The sequence below is a fragment of the Ambystoma mexicanum genome, chromosome 6q (genome assembly GCF_040938575.1).
Source record: "Ambystoma mexicanum isolate Mex_15411 chromosome 6q, UKY_AmexF1_1, whole genome shotgun sequence".
In the NCBI taxonomy this organism is placed as follows: Eukaryota; Metazoa; Chordata; class Amphibia; order Caudata; family Ambystomatidae; genus Ambystoma; species Ambystoma mexicanum.
The window spans coordinates 1593143582-1593168162 of NC_090937.1; the positions used below are offsets into that span (position 1 = coordinate 1593143582).

The 24581-nt window shown below is 41.9% G+C and overlaps 1 non-coding gene and 3 pseudogenes across 1 annotated transcript; all 4 read left to right on the forward strand.

The window, feature by feature from the left end:
* The first annotated feature begins 5439 nt into the window (after window positions 1–5439).
* On the forward strand, window positions 5440–5609 carry LOC138517641 (U2 spliceosomal RNA; annotated as a pseudogene).
* A 614-nt stretch (window positions 5610–6223) lies between these two features.
* On the forward strand, window positions 6224–6414 carry LOC138517494 (U2 spliceosomal RNA). Its single transcript, XR_011282673.1, has one exon. It is a non-coding gene; the product is annotated as a U2 spliceosomal RNA (small nuclear RNA).
* A 6168-nt stretch (window positions 6415–12582) lies between these two features.
* On the forward strand, window positions 12583–12756 carry LOC138517642 (U2 spliceosomal RNA; annotated as a pseudogene).
* Window positions 12757–18930: 6174 nt separating this feature from the next.
* On the forward strand, window positions 18931–19101 carry LOC138517644 (U2 spliceosomal RNA; annotated as a pseudogene).
* Window positions 19102–24581: the final 5480 nt, after the last annotated feature.

The window sequence follows — 24581 nt, forward strand, 5'->3', positions numbered from 1 at the left end:
CCGGACCTTTGGGTCTGGGGGTGGGCTACTGATCTAGCTTAAGAGGACTGGAATCTTTCGTCACCCGGCTATCAGAAAGGTTCTGCTTTGCGTGCAAGTGGCAGTCACTCTCTCTCCCTGGGGTGGAGAGGGGGTGGCTTTGTGGAGATACGGGATTTTTGATTCGAGAAAAGAAGTACGGCGACGTTGTCCAGCATGGCGGAGTCTTCTAGAACCATACCACCGGCAACGGAATTAAGGTATTCAATTCGGATAACGGTTCAGCAGGGATTCGAGACGGAAAAAGATTTTGACTTTGTTGTCAAAAAGGTACTTTTTGGAGTATTACAGGTCGACAAAGGAAAGTTGTTTTGCATGCAGGAACATCGTAATGTTTTTACGTATGATCACCTTTAAAGATGAACAATCGTCATTGAATGCATATGAAGCTTATAGAACGGAGAAGGAGAAGAACAAAATTTTGGAGGGTGTTTCGATCACGTTGTGCTATATTCGTCAGAGGATACCGTTAACGGTCCATATGTATAACCCTTTTGTTTCTGCTGATGTTATCAAAAATTGGCTGTCAAATTATTGTGAGGACATCAAAGGTGGACATGAGATGAGAAACAGATTTGATATCTTTAATGGGAACCGGAGATTTGTGGTGGTACTGAAAAAAGATCCAGAGCGAGTGGGAGGAGTCTGTCACCCTCCGAGTGTTTTCAAAATCCACGACCACAGTGGGTATTTGTACTATCCTAATCAGCCAACCTTTTGTAGGTTCTGCAGACAATTTGGACACACCAAACAGAAGTGTCCGAGAGATAAATGTAAAAATTGTGGGAGTGTGAGCCATAAAACGGCAAGCTGTGACTGTCCACTAAGATGTGAGGGTTGTGGTTTACTGGGACATATGGCTGATAATTGTCCGGATACTCCAAAAACGTACGCCCAGGCTGCTAGAATGAACAGTGAGTTTTATGCTTCTAGTAGTGATAGTGCGTGGAAGAAGGATGATAAAGCAAGGCAAAGTATGGAGATAAATGGAATGGAAGAAGGGGTTGGAGAGATTACAGATGAAGTGGTAGCTGAAACTAAGAAGAAAGATATATTAGAGGAAGTGCGAGATCGGTTATGTAGTCTATCAAGTGGAATAGTACGTCATGTATGTAGTTCAGATCTGGAATTTGAGAATTTGCTCAATATGTTCATGCAAGATTGTGAAGCGAGAGAAAAAGTGGAAGTTGCTGATGATTTAAGTTTAGAATTCAAACAGAAATGGGGGAAGTTTTCCCGAAAAGAGGATGAAACTGTTGCAATGGGAGAGACCCAAAGTGGAATAGAAGAAGTTGGTGTATTGGGTAAGGAGGTTGATTTGAAGGATAAAGAAGAAATGGTGAAATTGAGAAGTAAAAACCAATCTGATAGAGAAAGAGCTACTATTGACCAGATGAACAAGTGTACGGGACCGGCAGATAGAGGCTGGAATGATTCAGTGAAGAGACCGAAAACCGGGTGTAAAAAAGACAAAGAAGAAAGGAGTGAATTACAGGAATCTTCGTTTTGCCAGGAATTGGCAATGTCGAATAAATATGAAGTTCTGTGTGAAGGTTCTGTGGACCCAGTAGAGGTTCAATTTCCTCAGCAATCGGATGTTTTGGAAGATATGGATAGTGAAAGCGAAGAAACTTATGTGGGTAGGAGAGGAAGTTTGCGTCATGAACAAATGAAAAATAAGGACCGTAGTCGGTCCAAACGAAGATAAAAATTGAGAAAGTGTGATTTGATGGAGCCTCTTTATAATACCACTTTGAGAGTGGCAACATTGAATGTTAGAGGAATCAATAGCAGCTCAAAAAGGGTAGCACTGTTTGCATTTTTGGCGTCAATTTCATGTGACATTTTTTGTTTGCAAGAATGCGCTATGACTTGGGATGGATCTAATCAGAAGTGGTGTGCAGAGTGGACTAATGGTATGTCGGTTTGGTCTGGAGCTAATAATGATAGGAATGCGGGAACGGCGATTTTATTTAATTCACATCTGATGATGAATGTAAAACACGTTGAGTTGATTCCAGGGCGTGTTTTGCAAGTATTTTTTGAGTGGCAGAATGTTGAACATAAATTGTTAAGCGTATATGCTAATGCAAAGGTAAAAGAGAGGTGTGCTTTGTTTAGGGACCTACGGTCTTTTTGTGTGGGAAATACTCCTTTGATATTGGCAGGTGATTTTAATTGCGTATTACATCCAGCAGACAGAAAGAGAAGTGGAAAGGTGGTGAATGTTGATATTAAGGATACGTCGTCCAAATTATTGAAAGAAGTGGTGGATGATTTGCATTTAGTAGATACGCATGCAGTAGGTGGAAATCCAGGAACACGGTTTACATATAGAGGGAATGATGGTTTAGTATCGTCCAGGATTGACTTTATTTTTGTTTCAAAAATTTTTGAGATATGCAATACTGATGTTATTCATACTATTTTTTCTGACCATCAGTTGGTACTTTCTACGGTTCGGTTGGTATCATATAAACCAAGAGGGAGGGGTATGTGGAAGATAAATGTGAACTTGTTGGAAGATGAGGACACGTGTTCTCGTTTTAGAGGGTTGTTGAAACGATGGGTACTACAGTGTAAGGAGTACCCGTCTTTGTTAGATTGGTGGGAAATGGTGAAATGTAACACAAGGAAGTTTTTTATCAAAAATGGGCAGGAAACAGTTAGGAAAAAAAATCTTGCCTACAAAATGCTGGTGGGTTCACAGCAGACGTTGTATAAATTGCAAGATATGGGTGTGGAGGTACGAGAAGATTTAGAAATAATAAAATTGGAGATTCAGAAGTGGATGCAGGAACAAGGGAGGACGATTATTTTTAATTCAAGATTGAAACATATAGAGGAAGATGAGAAATGTTCTAGGTTTTTTTTTAGATCATTGTGTTCCCATAGTGAGAATACAGAGTTTTTTAGTAATACACAGGGGGTAGGGGGAGATGTTTTGAATGACAGTTTGCGTATTACTCAGGAGTTTTTTTCGGAATTATATGCGAAGAAACTAGTGGATGTGGAACAGGAGGAAAGTTTTTGTGCACTTATTCGAGATGTGTTGGGGACAGAACAAAAGGAAGGAATGGTAGAACCCTTTTTGCTAGAGGAAGTAAGAGTAGCGGTGATGTCGGCGGCAAGGGGAAAGTCCCCGGGGAGTGATGGATTACCAGTGGAATGGTACATGAAATTTTGGGATGTATTGGGCCCGGTATTAGTGGGTGTGGTAGATGAGTGTTTTGATAAGGGTAATCTGTGTCCCAGTATGAAAAAAGGTATAATAACTTTGATATATAAGAAGGGAGAGAGAAAAGATGTTAAAAATTGGAGGCCTATTACGTTGTTAAATGTAGATTATAAAATTCTAGCTAAAGTGGTTGCAAACCGATTGAGGAGAGTGATTAAGGATTTGGTACATGTCGATCAGACATGTGCCGTTCCTGGTAGACGTATGCATGAGAGTTTATTGATTATTCGGGATTCGATATATGCAGCGAAGGAAAGGGGCACATCTTTGGGTGTGTTGAATTTAGATTTCGAAAAAGCCTATGATAGGGTTTCGCATGATTTTATGTTGAAGGTGTTAGGTAGAATGGGATGCCCGAATCGTTTTCTACGTTATGTTTCTGTCTTGTATAATGGGGCAGTTAGTCAAGTACGACTGAAGGGAGTTTTGTCTGGAAGAATACCGATTCTATCGGGAGTACGGCAGGGGTGTCCACTGTCGGCTCTGATTTATGTGTGTGTAATTGAACCTTTACACATGAGTATACGTGGACATTTGGGCATAATGGGGGCTCCAGTTCCAGGTACTAGTAGGCAAGTGAAATCGATAGGATACATGGATGATGTTACGATTTTGTGTAAAGATGCCCAGTCGGTGGTACAAGCAGTATCCCTTACAGAACGTTTTTGCCAAGCGGCAGGGTTTAAATTAAATAATCAAAAGTGTACTTTGTTCACTGTTGGAGGGTGGGATAACTTGTATGATTGTCCGGTTAGGAGAGAAAGAGAGGGGGTGAAAGTATTAGGGGTGGTTTTTGATCAATGTATGAATGGGGTAGATCAATGGGAGAAAGCTACAAAAATAGTGGAGAACAAAGTGAATCATTGGAAATTGAGAAGATTGACGATTACGGGGAAGGTAATGCTTATGAAGGCTGTATTGTTGCCCATCTTACTTTTTTTAGCATTAGTTTTTCCACCCGCAAAACAACAAGTGGTACGAATACAGCGTTTGTTTTTTCTTTTTTTATGGGGTTCCAAGATGGATAAAGTACGAAGAGAGGTGATGTACAAACCTCAGAAATTAGGAGGTAGAAGTGTTCCGAATTTAGAACTTTTTTTGGCTGGGCACTATGTGGGATTCTGTGTCAATACAGTAAAACATTCAAAGTCATTAGCGGCTTGCTTTGTGAGATATGCAACGGCAAATGTGTTAGAGCGATTTCAGATTATTCCAAAAAGTAATTTGGTGTCAAAGGCATGGTCACTGCCGTTCTTCTATCAGTGTTTAAAGTGGTTTTTGCCTTTAATACAACCGTTAGAATGTTTACAAGAAGAGAGAATGGATCCGGGGAAATGTTTGAAAATGTTGCAGCAACGGAAACTGCCTGAATCAGTGGGTAATTTGGGGGGGTTGAGATTAGTGAGAGTGTGGGATTTTTTTTCTAGTAGTGAAATTACAAATGAACAAAAGGATATTAATTGGCTGGCATTAATGAATGCGCTCCCTTTAAGAGATTTTATGCATAAAAGACAAATGGTAAAGACGGCGGTGTGTCCGAGAATGGGTTGTGTACAGGCAGAGACTAGTTACCATTTTTTGTGGCAATGTGAATATGCGAATGATGTGTGGGAATTATGTCAACCACTGGTTTTTGCGGTGACAGGGGTCAGAGATATTACCTATGATATGGTTTTATTGGGCTTTCAATGGAAGAAAGAAGTGTTAAATAACAGACTTTTGTTTCAGATTGGTTCTTCAGTGAAAGAGGCTTTGTGGAAATCTAGAATATTATTGGTTATGCAACATACTCATATTTCTCCCCAAGAATGTGTGAAATTGGCATTGAGTGGCTTGTATACATATTATTGTTTGGATGTCAAACGATTGGGTGAAGAGCAAGCCCAATGTATGTGGCAACAGTCAAATTGGAGACTTTTGACTTCCTAGAGCAGGATATGTTTTACATTTATATATATGTATATATATATATATATATATGTATATGTTTGTTTATCTTGTTTTTTTTATGTTACTTTTTTGCAAATTGAGTTTGGTTAGTGGTTTTTTATTGGTCTTTTTTTGATTCGGCATTTTTTTTTATTGGTGATTTTTTTTTCAATTTTTATAAAATTGGGGGATTGGGACGGTTAAAGGGGTGAAGAGGAGACCGTTAAGAACAGATTTTTTTTTTATTTATTTTTTTTTTATCAGTTTAATATCTGATACGTCCTCTATCTGGGGACCATATATTAAATTGATTTTTGGAACAGGGAGATGGAATGGGAGCTTGCTCTGTCCACTCCACGCATCAACCTGGTATTGCAGTACCTCCAGGACTGGTGCACTTCCCCACTTGGGGAAAACAATGCTGTGAAAAAAAAAGACTGAGCAATTCTGGAAACTTGTGCACTTTGCAATATTTTTGGGTTGAACTCGGATGCATTTTCTTCATTGTCTTGGAAAAGGTGCTGTCGTGCCCGTCACAGGAGAAAAAAAGTCTGCCCCTTTGCTCGCTTTTCACGGGAGCTGCAAAGCAAAGGTGCCAGCCAGCCAGACTCGGCCTGCAGCAGCAGCCCCACAAGGAGGAGATGGGGGACACTGTCCTTGCCCTGCCTCACCCCTGAAAGGCCACGAACGGCCAAGCCTTATCTGAGGGGGACGCACTTGGGGGAACATCCCCTGGGCAGCTGAGGGTGACTTTCGCCGCTAGGTGACGGGGCCAGTGCCAGGCCGAGGCTGCAGCTTGGCTGGGTAGAGCTCTGCAGCCTGTGCCTGGCCGCCCCGGCCCTGGCGCTCTGGGACCCTTGGAAATCTGGGGGCGGAGCCATGCAAAATATCGCCGGGCATGCTGGTCATGCAAATGCTATTCCTGGCCGAGGAGTCTGGGGTTCTGCAGCAGAGCGTTGCTCCGAGTCAGCAGGGTAGCTGCCGAGCAGCAGTCTTTCCGGCGAACCCTTTGTGGGCATCGCTTTTCGGCCTTTTGGCTAAGATCAAGTGTAGTATCTGTTCTTATCAGTTTAATATCTGATACGTCCTCTATCTGGGGACCATATATTAAATTGATTTTTGGAACAGGGAGATGGAATGGGAGCTTGCTCTGTCCACTCCACGCATCAACCTGGTATTGCAGTACCTCCAGGACTGGTGCACTTCCCCACTTGGGGAAAACAATGCTGTGAAAAAAAAAGACGGAGCAATTCTGGAAACTTGTGCACTTTGCAATATTTTTGGGTTGAACTCGGATGCATTTTCTTCATTGTCTTGGAAAAGGTGCTGTCGTGCCCGTCACAGGAGAAAAAAAGTCTGCCCCTTTGCTCGCTTTTCACGGGAGCTGCAAAGCAAAGGTGCCAGCCAGCCAGCCAGCCAGCTAGACTCGGCCTGCAGCAGCAGCCCCACAAGGAGGAGATGGGGGACACTGTCCTTGCCCTGCCTCACCCCTGAAAGGCCCCGTACGGCCACGAACGGCCAAGCCTTATCTGAGGGGGACGCACTTGGGGGAACATCCCCTGGGCAGCTGAGGGTGACTTTCACCGCTAGGTGACGGGGCCAGTGCCAGGCCGAGGCTGCAGCTTGGCTGGGCAGAGCTCTGCAGCCTGTGCCTGGCCGCCCCGGCCCTGGCGCTCTGGGACCCTTGGAAATCTGGGGGCGGAGCCATGCAAAATATCGCCGGGCATGCTGGTCATGCAAATGCTATTCCTGGCCGAGGAGTCTGGGGTTCTGCAGCAGAGCGTTGCTCCGAGTCAGCAGGGTAGCTGCCGAGCAGCAGTCTTTCCGGCGAACCCTTTGTGGGCATCGCTTCTCGGCCTTTTGGCCTAGATGTAGTGCAGAGAGTCACCTGTTTGACTGGCTTGCCCGGCACAGGGAGACTTTTCTTTGCAGCTGATACCCCCGGACCTTTGGGTCTGGGGGTGGGCTACTGATCTAGCTTAAGAGGACTGGAATCTTTCGTCACCCGGCTATCAGAAAGGTTCTGCCTTGCGTGCAAGTGGCAGTCACTCTCTCTCCCTGGGGTGGAGAGGGGGTGGCTTTGTGGAGATACGGGATTTTTGATTCGAGAAAAGAAGTACGGCGACGTTGTCCAGCATGGCGGAGTCTTCTAGAACCATACCACCGGCAACGGAATTAAGGTATTCAATTCGGATAACGGTTCAGCAGGGATTCGAGACGGAAAAAGATTTTGACTTTGTTGTCAAAAAGGTACTTTTTGGAGTATTACAGGTCGACAAAGGAAAGTTGTTTTGCATGCAGGAACATCGTAATGTTTTTACGTATGATCACCTTTAAAGATGAACAATCGTCATTGAATGCATATGAAGCTTATAGAACGGAGAAGGAGAAGAACAAAATTTTGGAGGGTGTTTCGATCACGTTGTGCTATATTCGTCAGAGGATACCGTTAACGGTCCATATGTATAACCCTTTTGTTTCTGCTGATGTTATCAAAAATTGGCTGTCAAATTATTGTGAGGACATCAAAGGTGGACATGAGATGAGAAACAGATTTGATATCTTTAATGGGAACCGGAGATTTGTGGTGGTACTGAAAAAAGATCCAGAGCGAGTGGGAGGAGTCTGTCACCCTCCGAGTGTTTTCAAAATCCACGACCACAGTGGGTATTTGTACTATCCTAATCAGCCAACCTTTTGTAGGTTCTGCAGACAATTTGGACACACCAAACAGAAGTGTCCGAGAGATAAATGTAAAAATTGTGGGAGTGTGAGCCATAAAACGGCAAGCTGGGATTGTCCACTAAGATGTGAGGGTTGTGGTTTACTGGGACATATGGCTGATAATTGTCCGGATACTCCAAAAACGTACGCCCAGGCTGCTAGAATGAACAGTGAGTTTTATGCTTCTAGTAGTGATAGTGCGTGGAAGAAGGATGATAAAGCAAGGCAAAGTATGGAGATAAATGGAATGGAAGAAGGGGTTGGAGAGATTACAGATGAAGTGGTAGCTGAAACTAAGAAGAAAGATATATTAGAGGAAGTGCGAGATCGGTTATGTAGTCTATCAAGTGGAATAGTACGTCATGTATGTAGTTCAGATCTGGAATTTGAGAATTTGCTCAATATGTTCATGCAAGATTGTGAAGCGAGAGAAAAAGTGGAAGTTGCTGATGATTTAAGTTTAGAATTCAAACAGAAATGGGGGAAGTTTTCCCGAAAAGAGGATGAAACTGTTGCAATGGGAGAGACCCAAAGTGGAATAGAAGAAGTTGGTGTATTGGGTAAGGAGGTTGATTTGAAGGATAAAGAAGAAATGGTGAAATTGAGAAGTAAAAACCAATCTGATAGAGAAAGAGCTACTATTGACCAGATGAACAAGTGTACGGGACCGGCAGATAGAGGCTGGAATGATTCAGTGAAGAGACCGAAAACCGGGTGTAAAAAAGACAAAGAAGAAAGGAGTGCATTACAGGAATCTTCGTTTTGCCAGGAATTGGCAATGTCGAATAAATATGAAGTTCTGTGTGAAGGTTCTGTGGACCCAGTAGAGGTTCAATTTCCTCAGCAATCGGATGTTTTGGAAGATATGGATAGTGAAAGCGAAGAAACTTATGTGGGTAGGAGAGGAAGTTCGCGTCATGAACAAATGAAAAATAAGGACCGTAGTCGGTCCAAACGAAGATAAAAATTGAGAAAGTGTGATTTGATGGAGCCTCTTTATAATACCACTTTGAGAGTGGCAACATTGAATGTTAGAGGAATCAATAGCAGCTCAAAAAGGGTAGCACTGTTTGCATTTTTGGCGTCAATTTCATGTGACATTTTTTGTTTGCAAGAATGCGCTATGACTTGGGATGGATCTAATCAGAAGTGGTGTGCAGAGTGGACTAATGGTATGTCGGTTTGGTCTGGAGCTAATAATGATAGGAATGCGGGAACGGCGATTTTATTTAATTCACATCTGATGATGAATGTAAAACACGTTGAGTTGATTCCAGGGCGTGTTTTGCAAGTATTTTTTGAGTGGCAGAATGTTGAACATAAATTGTTAAGCGTATATGCTAATGCAAAGGTAAAAGAGAGGAGTGCTTTGTTTAGGGACCTACGGTCTTTTTGTGTGGGAAATACTCCTTTGATATTGGCAGGTGATTTTAATTGCGTATTACATCCAGCAGACAGAAAGAGAAGTGGAAAGGTGGTGAATGTTGATATTAAGGATACGTCGTCCAAATTATTGAAAGAAGTGGTGGATGATTTGCATTTAGTAGATACGCATGCAGTAGGTGGAAATCCAGGAACACGGTTTACATATAGAGGGAATGATGGTTTAGTATCGTCCAGGATTGACTTTATTTTTGTTTCAAAAATTTTTGAGATATGCAATACTGATGTTATTCATACTATTTTTTCTGACCATCAGTTGGTACTTTCTACGGTTCGGTTGGTATCATATAAACCAAGAGGGAGGGGTATGTGGAAGTTAAATGTGAACTTGTTGGAAGATGAGGACACGTGTTCTCGTTTCAGAGGGTTGTTGAAACGATGGGTACTACAGTGTAAGGAGTACCCGTCTTTGTTAGATTGGTGGGAAATGGTGAAATGTAACACAAGGAAGTTTTTTATCAAAAATGGGCAGGAAACAGTTAGGAAAAAAAATCTTGCCTACAAAATGCTGGTGGGTTCACAGCAGACGTTGTATAAATTGCAAGATATGGGTGTGGAGGTACGAGAAGATTTAGAAATAATAAAATTGGAGATTCAGAAGTGGATGCAGGAACAAGGGAGGACGATTATTTTTAATTCAAGATTGAAACATATAGAGGAAGATGAGAAATGTTCTAGGTTTTTTTTTAGATCATTGTGTTCCCATAGTGAGAATACAGAGTTTTTTAGTAATACACAGGGGGTAGGGGGAGATGTTTTGAATGACAGTTTGCGTATTACTCAGGAGTTTTTTTCGGAATTATATGCGAAGAAACTAGTGGATGTGGAACAGGAGGAAAGTTTTTGTGCACTTATTCGAGATGTGTTGGGGACAGAACAAAAGGAAGGAATGGTAGAACCCTTTTTGCTAGAGGAAGTAAGAGTAGCGGTGATGTCGGCGGCAAGGGGAAAGTCCCCGGGGAGTGATGGATTACCAGTGGAATGGTACATGAAATTTTGGGATGTATCGGGCCCGGTATTAGTGGGTGTGGTAGATGAGTGTTTTGATAAGGGTAATCTGTGTCCCAGTATGAAAAAAGGTATAATAACTTTGATATATAAGAAGGGAGAGAGAAAAGATGATAAAAATTGGAGGCCTATTACGTTGTTAAATGTAGATTATAAAATTCTAGCTAAAGTGGTTGCAAACCGATTGAGGAGAGTGATTAAGGATTTGGTACATGTCGATCAGACATGTGCCGTTCCTGGTAGACGTATGCATGAGAGTTTATTGATTATTCGGGATTCGATATATGCAGCGAAGGAAAGGGGGACATCTTTGGGTGTGTTGAATTTAGATTTCGAAAAAGCCTATGATAGGGTTTCGCATGATTTTATGTTGAAGGTGTTAGGTAGAATGGGATGCCCGAATCGTTTTCTACGTTATGTTTCTGTCTTGTATAATGGGGCAGTTAGTCAAGTACGACTGAAGGGAGTTTTGTCTGGAAGAATACCGATTCTATCGGGAGTACGGCAGGGGTGTCCACTGTCGGCTCTGATTTATGTGTGTGTAATTGAACCTTTACACATGAGTATACGTGGACATTTGGGCATAATGGGGGCTCCAGTTCCAGGTACTAGTAGGCAAGTGAAATCGATAGGATACATGGATGATGTTACGATTTTGTGTAAAGATGCCCAGTCGGTGGTACAAGCAGTATCCCTTACAGAACGTTTTTGCCAAGCGGCAGGGTTTAAATTAAATAATCAAAAGTGTACTTTGTTCACTGTTGGAGGGTGGGATAACTTGTATGATTGTCCGGTTAGGAGAGAAAGAGAGGGGGTGAAAGTATTAGGGGTGGTTTTTGATCAATGTATGAATGGGGTAGATCAATGGGAGAAAGCTACAAAAATAGTGGAGAACAAAGTGAATCATTGGAAATTGAGAAGATTGACGATTACGGGGAAGGTAATGCTTATGAAGGCTGTATTGTTGCCCATCTTACTTTTTTTAGCATTAGTTTTTCCACCCGCAAAACAACAAGTGGTACGAATACAGCGTTTGTTTTTTCTTTTTTTATGGGGTTCCAAGATGGATAAAGTACGAAGAGAGGTGATGTACAAACCTCAGAAATTAGGAGGTAGAAGTGTTCCGAATTTAGAACTTTTTTTGGCTGGGCACTATGTGGGATTCTGTGTCAATACAGTAAAACATTCAAAGTCATTAGCGGCTTGCTTTGTGAGATATGCAACGGCAAATGTGTTAGAGCGATTTCAGATTATTCCAAAAAGTAATTTGGTGTCAAAGGCATGGTCACTGCCATTCTTCTATCAGTGTTTAAAGTGGTTTTTGCCTTTAATACAACCGTTAGAATGTTTACAAGAAGAGAGAATGGATCCGGGGAAATGTTTGAAAATGTTGCAGCAACGGAAACTGCCTGAATCAGTGGGTAATTTGGGGGGGTTGAGATTAGTGAGAGTGTGGGATTTTTTTTCTAGTAGTGAAATTACAAATGAACAAAAGGATATTAATTGGCTGGCATTAATGAATGCGCTCCCTTTAAGAGATTTTATGCATAAAAGACAAATGGTAAAGACGGCGGTGTGTCCGAGAATGGGTTGTGTACAGGCAGAGACTAGTTACCATTTTTTGTGGCAATGTGAATATGCGAATGATGTGTGGGAATTATGTCAACCACTGGTTTTTGCGGTGACAGGGGTCAGAGATATTACCTATGATATGGTTTTATTGGGCTTTCAATGGAAGAAAGAAGTGTTAAATAACAGACTTTTGTTTCAGATTGGTTCTTCAGTGAAAGAGGCTTTGTGGAAATCTAGAATATTATTGGTTATGCAACATACTCATATTTCTCCCCAAGAATGTGTGAAATTGGCATTGAGTGGCTTGTATACATATTATTGTTTGGATGTCAAACGATTGGGTGAAGAGCAAGCCCAATGTATGTGGCAACAGTCAAATTGGAGACTTTTGACTTCCTAGAGCAGGATATGTTTTACATTTATATATATGTATATATATATATATATATATGTATATGTTTGTTTATCTTGTTTTTTTTATGTTACTTTTTTGCAAATTGAGTTTGGTTAGTGGTTTTTTATTGGTCTTTTTTTGATTCGGCATTTTTTTTTATTGGTGATTTTTTTTTCAATTTTTATAAAATTGGGGGATTGGGACGGTTAAAGGGGTGAAGAGGAGACCGTTAAGAACAGATTTTTTTTTAATTTTTTTTTTTTTTATCAGTTTAATATCTGATACGTCCTCTATCTGGGGACCATATATTAAATTGATTTTTGGAACAGGGAGATGGAATGGGAGCTTGCTCTGTCCACTCCACGCATCAACCTGGTATTGCAGTACCTCCAGGACTGGTGCACTTCCCCACTTGGGGAAAACAATGCTGTGAAAAAAAAAGACGGAGCAATTCTGGAAACTTGTGCACTTTGCAATATTTTTGGGTTGAACTCGGATGCATTTTCTTCATTGTCTTGGAAAAGGTGCTGTCGTGCCCGTCACAGGAGAAAAAAAGTCTGCCCCTTTGCTCGCTTTTCACGGGAGCTGCAAAGCAAAGGTGCCAGCCAGCCAGCCAGCCAGCTAGACTCGGCCTGCAGCAGCAGCCCCACAAGGAGGAGATGGGGGACACTGTCCTTGCCCTGCCTCACCCCTGAAAGGCCCCGTACGGCCACGAACGGCCAAGCCTTATCTGAGGGGGACGCACTTGGGGGAACATCCCCTGGGCAGCTGAGGGTGACTTTCACCGCTAGGTGACGGGGCCAGTGCCAGGCCGAGGCTGCAGCTTGGCTGGGCAGAGCTCTGCAGCCTGTGCCTGGCCGCCCCGGCCCTGGCGCTCTGGGACCCTTGGAAATCTGGGGGCGGAGCCATGCAAAATATCGCCGGGCATGCTGGTCATGCAAATGCTATTCCTGGCCGAGGAGTCTGGGGTTCTGCAGCAGAGCGTTGCTCCGAGTCAGCAGGGTAGCTGCCGAGCAGCAGTCTTTCCGGCGAACCCTTTGTGGGCATCGCTTCTCGGCCTTTTGGCCTAGATGTAGTGCAGAGAGTCACCTGTTTGACTGGCTTGCCCGGCACAGGGAGACTTTTCTTTGCAGCTGATACCCCCGGACCTTTGGGTCTGGGGGTGGGCTACTGATCTAGCTTAAGAGGACTGGAATCTTTCGTCACCCGGCTATCAGAAAGGTTCTGCCTTGCGTGCAAGTGGCAGTCACTCTCTCTCCCTGGGGTGGAGAGGGGGTGGCTTTGTGGAGATACGGGATTTTTGATTCGAGAAAAGAAGTACGGCGACGTTGTCCAGCATGGCGGAGTCTTCTAGAACCATACCACCGGCAACGGAATTAAGGTATTCAATTCGGATAACGGTTCAGCAGGGATTCGAGACGGAAAAAGATTTTGACTTTGTTGTCAAAAAGGTACTTTTTGGAGTATTACAGGTCGACAAAGGAAAGTTGTTTTGCATGCAGGAACATCGTAATGTTTTTACGTATGATCACCTTTAAAGATGAACAATCGTCATTGAATGCATATGAAGCTTATAGAACGGAGAAGGAGAAGAACAAAATTTTGGAGGGTGTTTCGATCACGTTGTGCTATATTCGTCAGAGGATACCGTTAACGGTCCATATGTATAACCCTTTTGTTTCTGCTGATGTTATCAAAAATTGGCTGTCAAATTATTGTGAGGACATCAAAGGTGGACATGAGATGAGAAACAGATTTGATATCTTTAATGGGAACCGGAGATTTGTGGTGGTACTGAAAAAAGATCCAGAGCGAGTGGGAGGAGTCTGTCACCCTCCGAGTGTTTTCAAAATCCACGACCACAGTGGGTATTTGTACTATCCTAATCAGCCAACCTTTTGTAGGTTCTGCAGACAATTTGGACACACCAAACAGAAGTGTCCGAGAGATAAATGTAAAAATTGTGGGAGTGTGAGCCATAAAACGGCAAGCTGTGATTGTCCACTAAGATGTGAGGGTTGTGGTTTACTGGGACATATGGCTGATAATTGTCCGGATACTCCAAAAACGTACGCCCAGGCTGCTAGAATGAACAGTGAGTTTTATGCTTCTAGTAGTGATAGTGCGTGGAAGAAGGATGATAAAGCAAGGCAAAGTATGGAGATAAATGGAATGAAAGAAGGGGTTGGAGAGATTACAGATGAAGTGGTAGCTGAAACTAAGAAGAAAGATATATTAGAGGAAGTGCGAGATCGGTTATGTAGTCTATCAAGTGGAATAGTACGTCATGTATGTAGTTCAGATCTGGAATTTGAGAATTTGCTCAATATGTTCATGCAAGATTGTGAAGCGAGAGAAAAAGTGGAAGTTGCTGATGATTTAAGTTTAGAATTCAAACAGAAATGGGGGAAGTTTTCCCGAAAAGAGGATGAAACTGTTGCAATGGGAGAGACCCAAAGTGGAATAGAAGAAGTTGGTGTATTGGGTAAGGAGGTTGATTTGAAGGATAAAGAAGAAATGGTGAAATTGAGAAGTAAAAACCAATCTGATAGAGAAAGAGCTACTATTGACCAGATGAACAAGTGTACGGGACCGGCAGATAGAGGCTGGAATGATTCAGTGAAGAGACCGAAAACCGGGTGTAAAAAAGACAAAGAAGAAAGGAGTGAATTACAGGAATCTTCGTTTTGCCAGGAATTGGCAATGTCGAATAAATATGAAGTTCTGTGTGAAGGTTCTGTGGACCCAGTAGAGGTTCAATTTCCTCAGCAATCGGATGTTTTGGAAGATATGGATAGTGAAAGCGAAGAAACTTATGTGGGTAGGAGAGGAAGTTCGCGTCATGAACAAATGAAAAATAAGGACCGTAGTCGGTCCAAACGAAGATAAAAATTGAGAAAGTGTGATTTGATGGAGCCTCTTTATAATACCACTTTGAGAGTGGCAACATTGAATGTTAGAGGAATCAATAGCAGCTCAAAAAGGGTAGCACTGTTTGCATTTTTGGCGTCAATTTCATGTGACATTTTTTGTTTGCAAGAATGCGCTATGACTTGGGATGGATCTAATCAGAAGTGGTGTGCAGAGTGGACTAATAGTATGTCGGTTTGGTCTGGAGCTAATAATGATAGGAATGCGGGAACGGCGATTTTATTTAATTCACATCTGATGATGAATGTAAAACAGGTTGAGTTGATTCCAGGGCGTGTTTTGCAAGTATTTTTTGAGTGGCAGAATGTTGAACATAAATTGTTAAGCGTATATGCTAATGCAAAGGTAAAAGAGAGGTGTCCTTTGTTTAGGGACCTACGGTCTTTTTGTGTGGGAAATACTCCTTTGATATTGGCAGGTGATTTTAATTGCGTATTACATCCAGCAGACAGAAAGAGAAGTGGAAAGGTGGTGAATGTTGATATTAAGGATACGTCGTCCAAATTATTGAAAGAAGTGGTGGATGATTTGCATTTAGTAGATACGCATGCAGTAGGTGGAAATCCAGGAACACGGTTTACATATAGAGGGAATGATGGTTTAGTATCGTCCAGGATTGACTTTATTTTTGTTTCAAAAATTTTTGAGATATGCAATACTGATGTTATTCATACTATTTTTTCTGACCATCAGTTGGTACTTTCTACGGTTCGGTTGGTATCATATAAACCAAGAGGGAGGGGTATGTGGAAGTTAAATGTGAACTTGTTGGAAGATGAGGACACGTGTTCTCGTTTTAGAGGGTTGTTGAAACGATGGGTACTACAGTGTAAGGAGTACCCGTCTTTGTTAGATTGGTGGGAAATGGTGAAATGTAACACAAGGAAGTTTTTTATCAAAAATGGGCAGGAAACAGTTAGGAAAAAAAATCTTGCCTACAAAATGCTGGTGGGTTCACAGCAGACGTTGTATAAATTGCAAGATATGGGTGTGGAGGTACGAGAAGATTTAGAAATAATAAAATTGGAGATTCAGAAGTGGATGCAGGAACAAGGGAGGACGATTATTTTTAATTCAAGATTGAAACATATAGAGGAAGATGAGAAATGTTCTAGGTTTTTTTTTAGATCATTGTGTTCCCATAGTGAGAATACAGAGTTTTTTAGTAATACACAGGGGGTAGGGGGAGATGTTTTGAATGACAGTTTGCGTATTACTCAGGAGTTTTTTTCGGAATTATATGCGAAGAAACTAGTGGATGTGGAACAGGAGGAAAGTTTTTGTGCACTTATTCGAGATGTGTTGGGGACAGAACAAAAGGAAGGAATGGTAGAACCCTTTTTGCTAGAGGAAGTAAGAGTAGCGGTGATGTCGGCGGCAAGGGGAAAGTCCCCGGGGAGTGATGGATTACCAGTGGAATGGTACATGAAATTTTGGGATGTATTGGGCCCGGTATTAGTGGGTGTGGTAGATGAGTGTTTTGATAAGGGTAATCTGTGTCCCAGTATGAAAAAAGGTATAATAACTTTGATATATAAGAAGGGAGAGAGAAAAGATGTTAAAAATTGGAGGCCTATTACGTTGTTAAATGTAGATTATAAAATTCTAGCTAAAGTGGTTGCAAACCGATTGAGGAGAGTGATTAAGGATTTGGTACATGTCGATCAGACATGTGCCGTTCCTGGTAGACGTATGCATGAGAGTTTATTGATTATTCGGGATTCGATATATGCAGCGAAGGAAAGGGGGACATCTTTGGGTGTGTTGAATTTAGATTTCGAAAAAGCCTATGATAGGGTTTCGCATGATTTTATGTTGAAGGTGTTAGGTAGAATGGGATGCCCGAATCGTTTTCTACGTTATGTTTCTGTCTTGTATAATGGGGCAGTTAGTCAAGTACGACTGAAGGGAGTTTTGTCTGGAAGAATACCGATTCTATCGGGAGTACGGCAGGGGTGTCCACTGTCGGCTCTGATTTATGTGTGTGTAATTGAACCTTTACACATGAGTATACGTGGACATTTGGGCATAATGGGGGCTCCAGTTCCAGGTACTAGTAGGCAAGTGAAATCGATAGGATACATGGATGATGTTACGATTTTGTGTAAAGATGCCCAGTCGGTGGTACAAGCAGTATCCCTTACAGAACGTTTTTGCCAAGCGGCAGGGTTTAAATTAAATAATCAAAAGTGTACTTTGTTCACTGTTGGAGGGTGGGATAACTTGTATGATTGTCCGGTTAGGAGAGAAAGAGAGGGGGTGAAAGTATTAGGGGTGGTTTTTGATCAATGTATGAATGGGGTAGATCAATGGGAGAAAGCTACAAAAATAGTGGAGAACAAAGTGAATCATTGGAAATTGAGAAGATTGACGATTACGGGGAAGGTAATGCTTATGAAGGCTGTATTGTTGCCCATCTTACTTTTTTTAGCATTAGTTTTTCCACCCGCAAAACAACAAGTGGTACGAATACAGCGTTTGTTTTTTCTTTTTTTATGGGGTTCCAAGATGGATAAAGTACGAAGAGAGGTGATGTACAAACCTCAGAAATTAGGAGGTAGAAGTGTTCCGAATTTAGAACTTTTTTTGGCTGGGCACTATGTGGGATTCTGTGTCAATACAGTAAAACATTCAAAGTCATTAGCGGCTTGCTTTGTGAGATATGCAACGGCAAATGTGTTAGAGCGATTTCAGATTATTCCAAAAAGTAATTTGGTGTCAAAGGCATGGTCACTGCCGTTCTTCTATCAGTGTTTAAAGTGGTTTTTGCCTTTAATACAACCGTTAGAATGTTTACAAGAAGAGAGAATGGATCCGGGGAAATGTTTGAAAATGTTGCAGCAACGGAAACTGCCTGAATCAGTGGGTAATTTGGGGGGGTTGAGATTAGTGAGAGTGTGGGATTTTTTTTCTAGTAGTGAAATTACAAATGAACAAAAGGATATTAATTGGCTGGCATTAATGAATGCGCTCCCTTTAAGAGATTTTATGCATAAAAGACAAATGGTAAAGACGGCGGTGTGTCCGAGAATGGGTTGTGTACAGGCAGAGACTAGTTACCATTTTTTGTGGCAATGTGAATATGCGAATGATGTGTGGGAATTATGTCAACCACTGGTTTTTGCGGTGACAGGGGTCAGAGATATTACCTATGATATGGTTTTATTGGGCTTTCAATGGAAGAAAGAAGTGTTAAATAACAGACTTTTGTTTCAGATTGGTTCTTCAGTGAAAGAGGCTTTGTGGAAATCTAGAATATTATTGGTTATGCAACATACTCATATTTCTCCCCAAGAATGTGTGAAATTGGCATTGAGTGGCTTGTATACATATTATTGTTTGGATGTCAAACGATTGGGTGAAGAGCAAGCCCAATGTATGTGGCAACAGTCAAATTGGAGACTTTTGACTTCCTAGAGCAGGATATGTTTTACATTTATATATATGTATATATATATATATATATATATGTATATGTTTGTTTATCTTGTTTTTTTTATGTTACTTTTTTGCAAATTGAGTTTGGTTAGTGGTTTTTTATTGGTCTTTTTTTGATTCGGCATTTTTTTTTATTGGTGATTTTTTTTTCAATTTTTATAAAATTGGGGGATTGGGACGGTTAAAGGGGTGAAGAGGAGACCGTTAAGAACAGATTTTTTTTTAATTTTTTTTTTTTTTTATCAGTTTAATATCTGATACGTCCTCTATCTGGGGACCATATATTAAATTGATTTTTGGAACAGGGAGATGGAATGGGAGCTTGCTCTGTCCACTCCACGCATCAACCTGGTATTGCAGTACCTCCAGGACTGGTGCACTTCCCCACTTGGGGAAAACAATGCTGTGAAAAAAAAAGACGGAGCAATTCTGGAAACTTGTGCACTTTGCAATATTTTTGGGTTGAACTCGGATGCATTTTCTTCATTGTCTTGGAAAAGGTGCTGTCGTGCCCGTCACAGGAGAAAAAAAGTCTGCCCCTTTGCTCGCTTTTCACGGGAGCTGCAAAGCAAAGGTGCCAGCCAGCCAGCCAGCCAGCTAGACTCGGCCTGCAGCAGCAGCCCCACAAGGAGGAGATGGGGGACACTGTCCTTGCCCTGCCTCACCGCTGAAAGGCCCCGTATGGCCACGAACGGCCAAGCCTTATCTGAGGGGGACGCACTTGGGGGAACATCCCCTGGGCAGCTGAGGGTGACTTTCACCGCTAGGTGACGGGGCCAGTGCCAGGCCGAGGCTGCAGCTTGGCTGGGCAGAGCTCTGCAGCCTGTGCCTGGCCGCCCCGGCCCTGGCGCTCTGGGACCCTTGGAAATCTGGGGGCGGAGCCATGCAAAATATCGCCGGGCATGCTGGTCATGCAAATGCTATTCCTGGCCGAGGAGTCTGGGGTTCTGCAGCAGAGCGTTGCTCCGAGTCAGCAGGGTAGCTGCCGAGCAGCAGTCTTTCCGGCGAACCCTTTGTGGGCATCGCTTCTCGGCCTTTTGGCCTAGATGTAGTGCAGAGAGTCACCTGTTTGACTGGCTTGCCCGGCACAGGGAGACTTTTCTTTGCAGCTGATACCCCCGGACCTTTGGGTCTGGGGGTGGGCTACTGATCTAGCTTAAGAGGACTGGAATCTTTCGTCACCCGGCTATCAGAAAGGTTCTGCCTTGCGTGCAAGTGGCAGTCACTCTCTCTCCCTGGGGTGGAGAGGGGGTGGCTTTGTGGAGATACGGGATTTTTGATTCGAGAAAAGAAGTACGGCGACGTTGTCCAGCATGGCGGAGTCTTCTAGAACCATACCACCGGCAACGGAATTAAGGTATTCAATTCGGATAACGGTTCAGCAGGGATTCGAGACGGAAAAAGATTTTGACTTTGTTGTCAAAAAGGTACTTTTTGGAGTATTACAGGTCGACAAAGGAAAGTTGTTTTGCATGCAGGAACATCGTAATGTTTTTACGTATGATCACCTTTAAAGATGAACAATCGTCATTGAATGCATATGAAGCTTATAGAACGGAGAAGGAGAAGAACAAAATTTTGGAGGGTGTTTCGATCACGTTGTGCTATATTCGTCAGAGGATACCGTTAACGGTCCATATGTATAACCCTTTTGTTTCTGCTGATGTTATCAAAAATTGGCTGTCAAATTATTGTGAGGACATCAAAGGTGGACATGAGATGAGAAACAGATTTGATATCTTTAATGGGAACCGGAGATTTGTGGTGGTACTGAAAAAAGATCCAGAGCGAGTGGGAGGAGTCTGTCACCCTCCGAGTGTTTTCAAAATCCACGACCACAGTGGGTATTTGTACTATCCTAATCAGCCAACCTTTTGTAGGTTCTGCAGACAATTTGGACACACCAAACAGAAGTGTCCGAGAGATAAATGTAAAAATTGTGGGAGTGTGAGCCATAAAACGGCAAGCTGTGATTGTCCACTAAGATGTGAGGGTTGTGGTTTACTGGGACATATGGCTGATAATTGTCCGGATACTCCAAAAACGTACGCCCAGGCTGCTAGAATGAACAGTGAGTTTTATGCTTCTAGTAGTGATAGTGCGTGGAAGAAGGATGATAAAGCAAGGCAAAGTATGGAGATAAATGGAATGGAAGAAGGGGTTGGAGAGATTACAGATGAAGTGGTAGCTGAAACTAAGAAGAAAGATATATTAGAGGAAGTGCGAGATCGGTTATGTAGTCTATCAAGTGGAATAGTACGTCATGTATGTAGTTCAGATCTGGAATTTGAGAATTTGCTCAATATGTTCATGCAAGATTGTGAAGCGAGAGAAAAAGTGGAAGTTGCTGATGATTTAAGTTTAGAATTCAAACAGAAATGGGGGAAGTTTTCCCGAAAAGAGGATGAAACTGTTGCAATGGGAGAGACCCAAAGTGGAATAGAAGAAGTTGGTGTATTGGGTAAGGAGGTTGATTTGAAGGATAAAGAAGAAATGGTGAAATTGAGAAGTAAAAACCAATCTGATAGAGAAAGAGCTACTATTGACCAGATGAACAAGTGTACGGGACCGGCAGATAGAGGCTGGAATGATTCAGTGAAGAGACCGAAAACCGGGTGTAAAAAAGACAAAGAAGAAAGGAGTGAATTACAGGAATCTTCGTTTTGCCAGGAATTGGCAATGTCGAATAAATATGAAGTTCTGTGTGAAGGTTCTGTGGACCCAGTAGAGGTTCAATTTCCTCAGCAATCGGATGTTTTGGAAGATATGGATAGTGAAAGCGAAGAAACTTATGTGGGTAGGAGAGGAAGTTCGCGTCATGAACAAATGAAAAATAAGGACCGTAGTCGGTCCAAACGAAGATAAAAATTGAGAAAGTGTGATTTGATGGAGCCTCTTTATAATACCACTTTGAGAGTGGCAACATTGAATGTTAGAGGAATCAATAGCAGCTCAAAAAGGGTAGCACTGTTTGCATTTTTGGCGTCAATTTCATGTGACATTTTTTGTTTGCAAGAATGCGCTATGACTTGGGATGGATCTAATCAGAAGTGGTGTGCAGAGTGGACTAATGGTATGTCGGTTTGGTCTGGAGCTAATAATGATAGGAATGCGGGAACGGCGATTTTATTTAATTCACATCTGATGATGAATGTAAAACACGTTGAGTTGATTCCAGGGCGTGTTTTGCAAGTATTTTTTGAGTGGCAGAATGTTGAACATAAATTGTTAAGCGTATATGCTAATGCAAAGGTAAAAGAGAGGAGTGCTTTGTTTAGGGACCTACGGTCTTTTTGTGTGGGAAATACTCCTTTGATATTGGCAGGTGATTTTAATTGCGTATTACATCCAGCAGACAGAAAGAGAAGTGGAAAGGTGGTGAATGTTGATATTAAGGATACGTCGTCCAAATTATTGAAAGAAGTGGTGGATGATTTGCATTTAGTAGATACGCATGCAGTAGGTGGAAATCCAGGAACACGGTTTACATATAGAGGGAATGATGGTTTAGTATCGTCCAGGATTGACTTTATTTTTGTTTCAAAAATTTTTGAGATATGCAATACTGATGTTATTCATACTATTTTTTCTGACCATCAGTTGGTACTTTCTACGGTTCGGTTGGTATCATATAAACCAAGAGGGAGGGGTATGTGGAAGTTAAATGTGAACTTGTTGGAAGATGAGGACACGTGTTCTCGTTTTAGAGGGTTGTTGAAACGATGGGTACTACAGTGTAAGGAGTACCCGTCTTTGTTAGATTGGTGGGAAATGGTGAAATGTAACACAAGGAAGTTTTTTATCAAAAATGGGCAGGAAACAGTTAGGAAAAAAAATCTTGCCTACAAAATGCTGGTGGGTTCACAGCAGACGTTGTATAAATTGCAAGATATGGGTGTGGAGGTACGAGAAGATTTAGAAATAATAAAATTGGAGATTCAGAAGTGGATGCAGGAACAAGGGAGGACGATTATTTTTAATTCAAGATTGAAACATATAGAGGAAGATGAGAAATGTTCTAGGTTTTTTTTTAGATCATTGTGTTCCCATAGTGAGAATACAGAGTTTTTTAGTAATACACAGGGGGTAGGGGGAGATGTTTTGAATGACAGTTTGCGTATTACTCAGGAGTTTTTTTCGGAATTATATGCGAAGAAACTAGTGGATGTGGAACAGGAGGAAAGTTTTTGTGCACTTATTCGAGATGTGTTGGGGACAGAACAAAAGGAAGGAATGGTAGAACCCTTTTTGCTAGAGGAAGTAAGAGTAGCGGTGATGTCGGCGGCAAGGGGAAAGTCCCCGGGGAGTGATGGATTACCAGTGGAATGGTACATGAAATTTTGGGATGTATTGGGCCCGGTATTAGTGGGTGTGGTAGATGAGTGTTTTGATAAGGGTAATCTGTGTCCCAGTATGAAAAAAGGTATAATAACTTTGATATATAAGAAGGGAGAGAGAAAAGATGTTAAAAATTGGAGGCCTATTACGTTGTTAAATGTAGATTATAAAATTCTAGCTAAAGTGGTTGCAAACCGATTGAGGAGAGTGATTAAGGATTTGGTACATGTCGATCAGACATGTGCCGTTCCTGGTAGACGTATGCATGAGAGTTTATTGATTATTCGGGATTCGATATATGCAGCGAAGGAAAGGGGGACATCTTTGGGTGTGTTGAATTTAGATTTCGAAAAAGCCTATGATAGGGTTTCGCATGAATTTATGTTGAAGGTGTTAGGTAGAATGGGATGCCCGAATCGTTTTCTACGTTATGTTTCTGTCTTGTATAATGGGGCAGTTAGTCAAGTACGACTGAAGGGAGTTTTGTCTGGAAGAATACCGATTCTATCGGGAGTACGGCAGGGGTGTCCACTGTCGGCTCTGATTTATGTGTGTGTAATTGAACCTTTACACATGAGTATACGTGGACATTTGGGCATAATGGGGGCTCCAGTTCCAGGTACTAGTAGGCAAGTGAAATCGATAGGATACATGGATGATGTTACGATTTTGTGTAAAGATGCCCAGTCGGTGGTACAAGCAGTATCCCTTACAGAACGTTTTTGCCAAGCGGCAGGGTTTAAATTAAATAATCAAAAGTGTACTTTGTTCACTGTTGGAGGGTGGGATAACTTGTATGATTGTCCGGTTAGGAGAGAAAGAGAGGGGGTGAAAGTATTAGGGGTGGTTTTTGATCAATGTATGAATGGGGTAGATCAATGGGAGAAAGCTACAAAAATAGTGGAGAACAAAGTGAAACATTGGAAATTGAGAAGATTGACGATTACGGGGAAGGTAATGCTTATGAAGGCTGTATTGTTGCCCATCTTACTTTTTTTAGCATTAGTTTTTCCACCCGCAAAACAACAAGTGGTACGAATACAGCGTTTGTTTTTTCTTTTTTTATGGGGTTCCAAGATGGATAAAGTACGAAGAGAGGTGATGTACAAACCTCAGAAATTAGGAGGTAGAAGTGTTCCGAATTTAGAACTTTTTTTGGCTGGGCACTATGTGGGATTCTGTGTCAATACAGTAAAACATTCAAAGTCATTAGCGGCTTGCTTTGTGAGATATGCAACGGCAAATGTGTTAGAGCGATTTCAGATTATTCCAAAAAGTAATTTGGTGTCAAAGGCATGGTCACTGCCGTTCTTCTATCAGTGTTTAAAGTGGTTTTTGCCTTTAATACAACCGTTAGAATGTTTACAAGAAGAGAGAATGGATCCGGGGAAATGTTTGAAAATGTTGCAGCAACAGAAACTGCCTGAATCAGTGGGTAATTTGGGGGGGTTGAGATTAGTGAGAGTGTGGGATTTTTTTTCTAGTAGTGAAATTACAAATGAACAAAAGGATATTAATTGGCTGGCA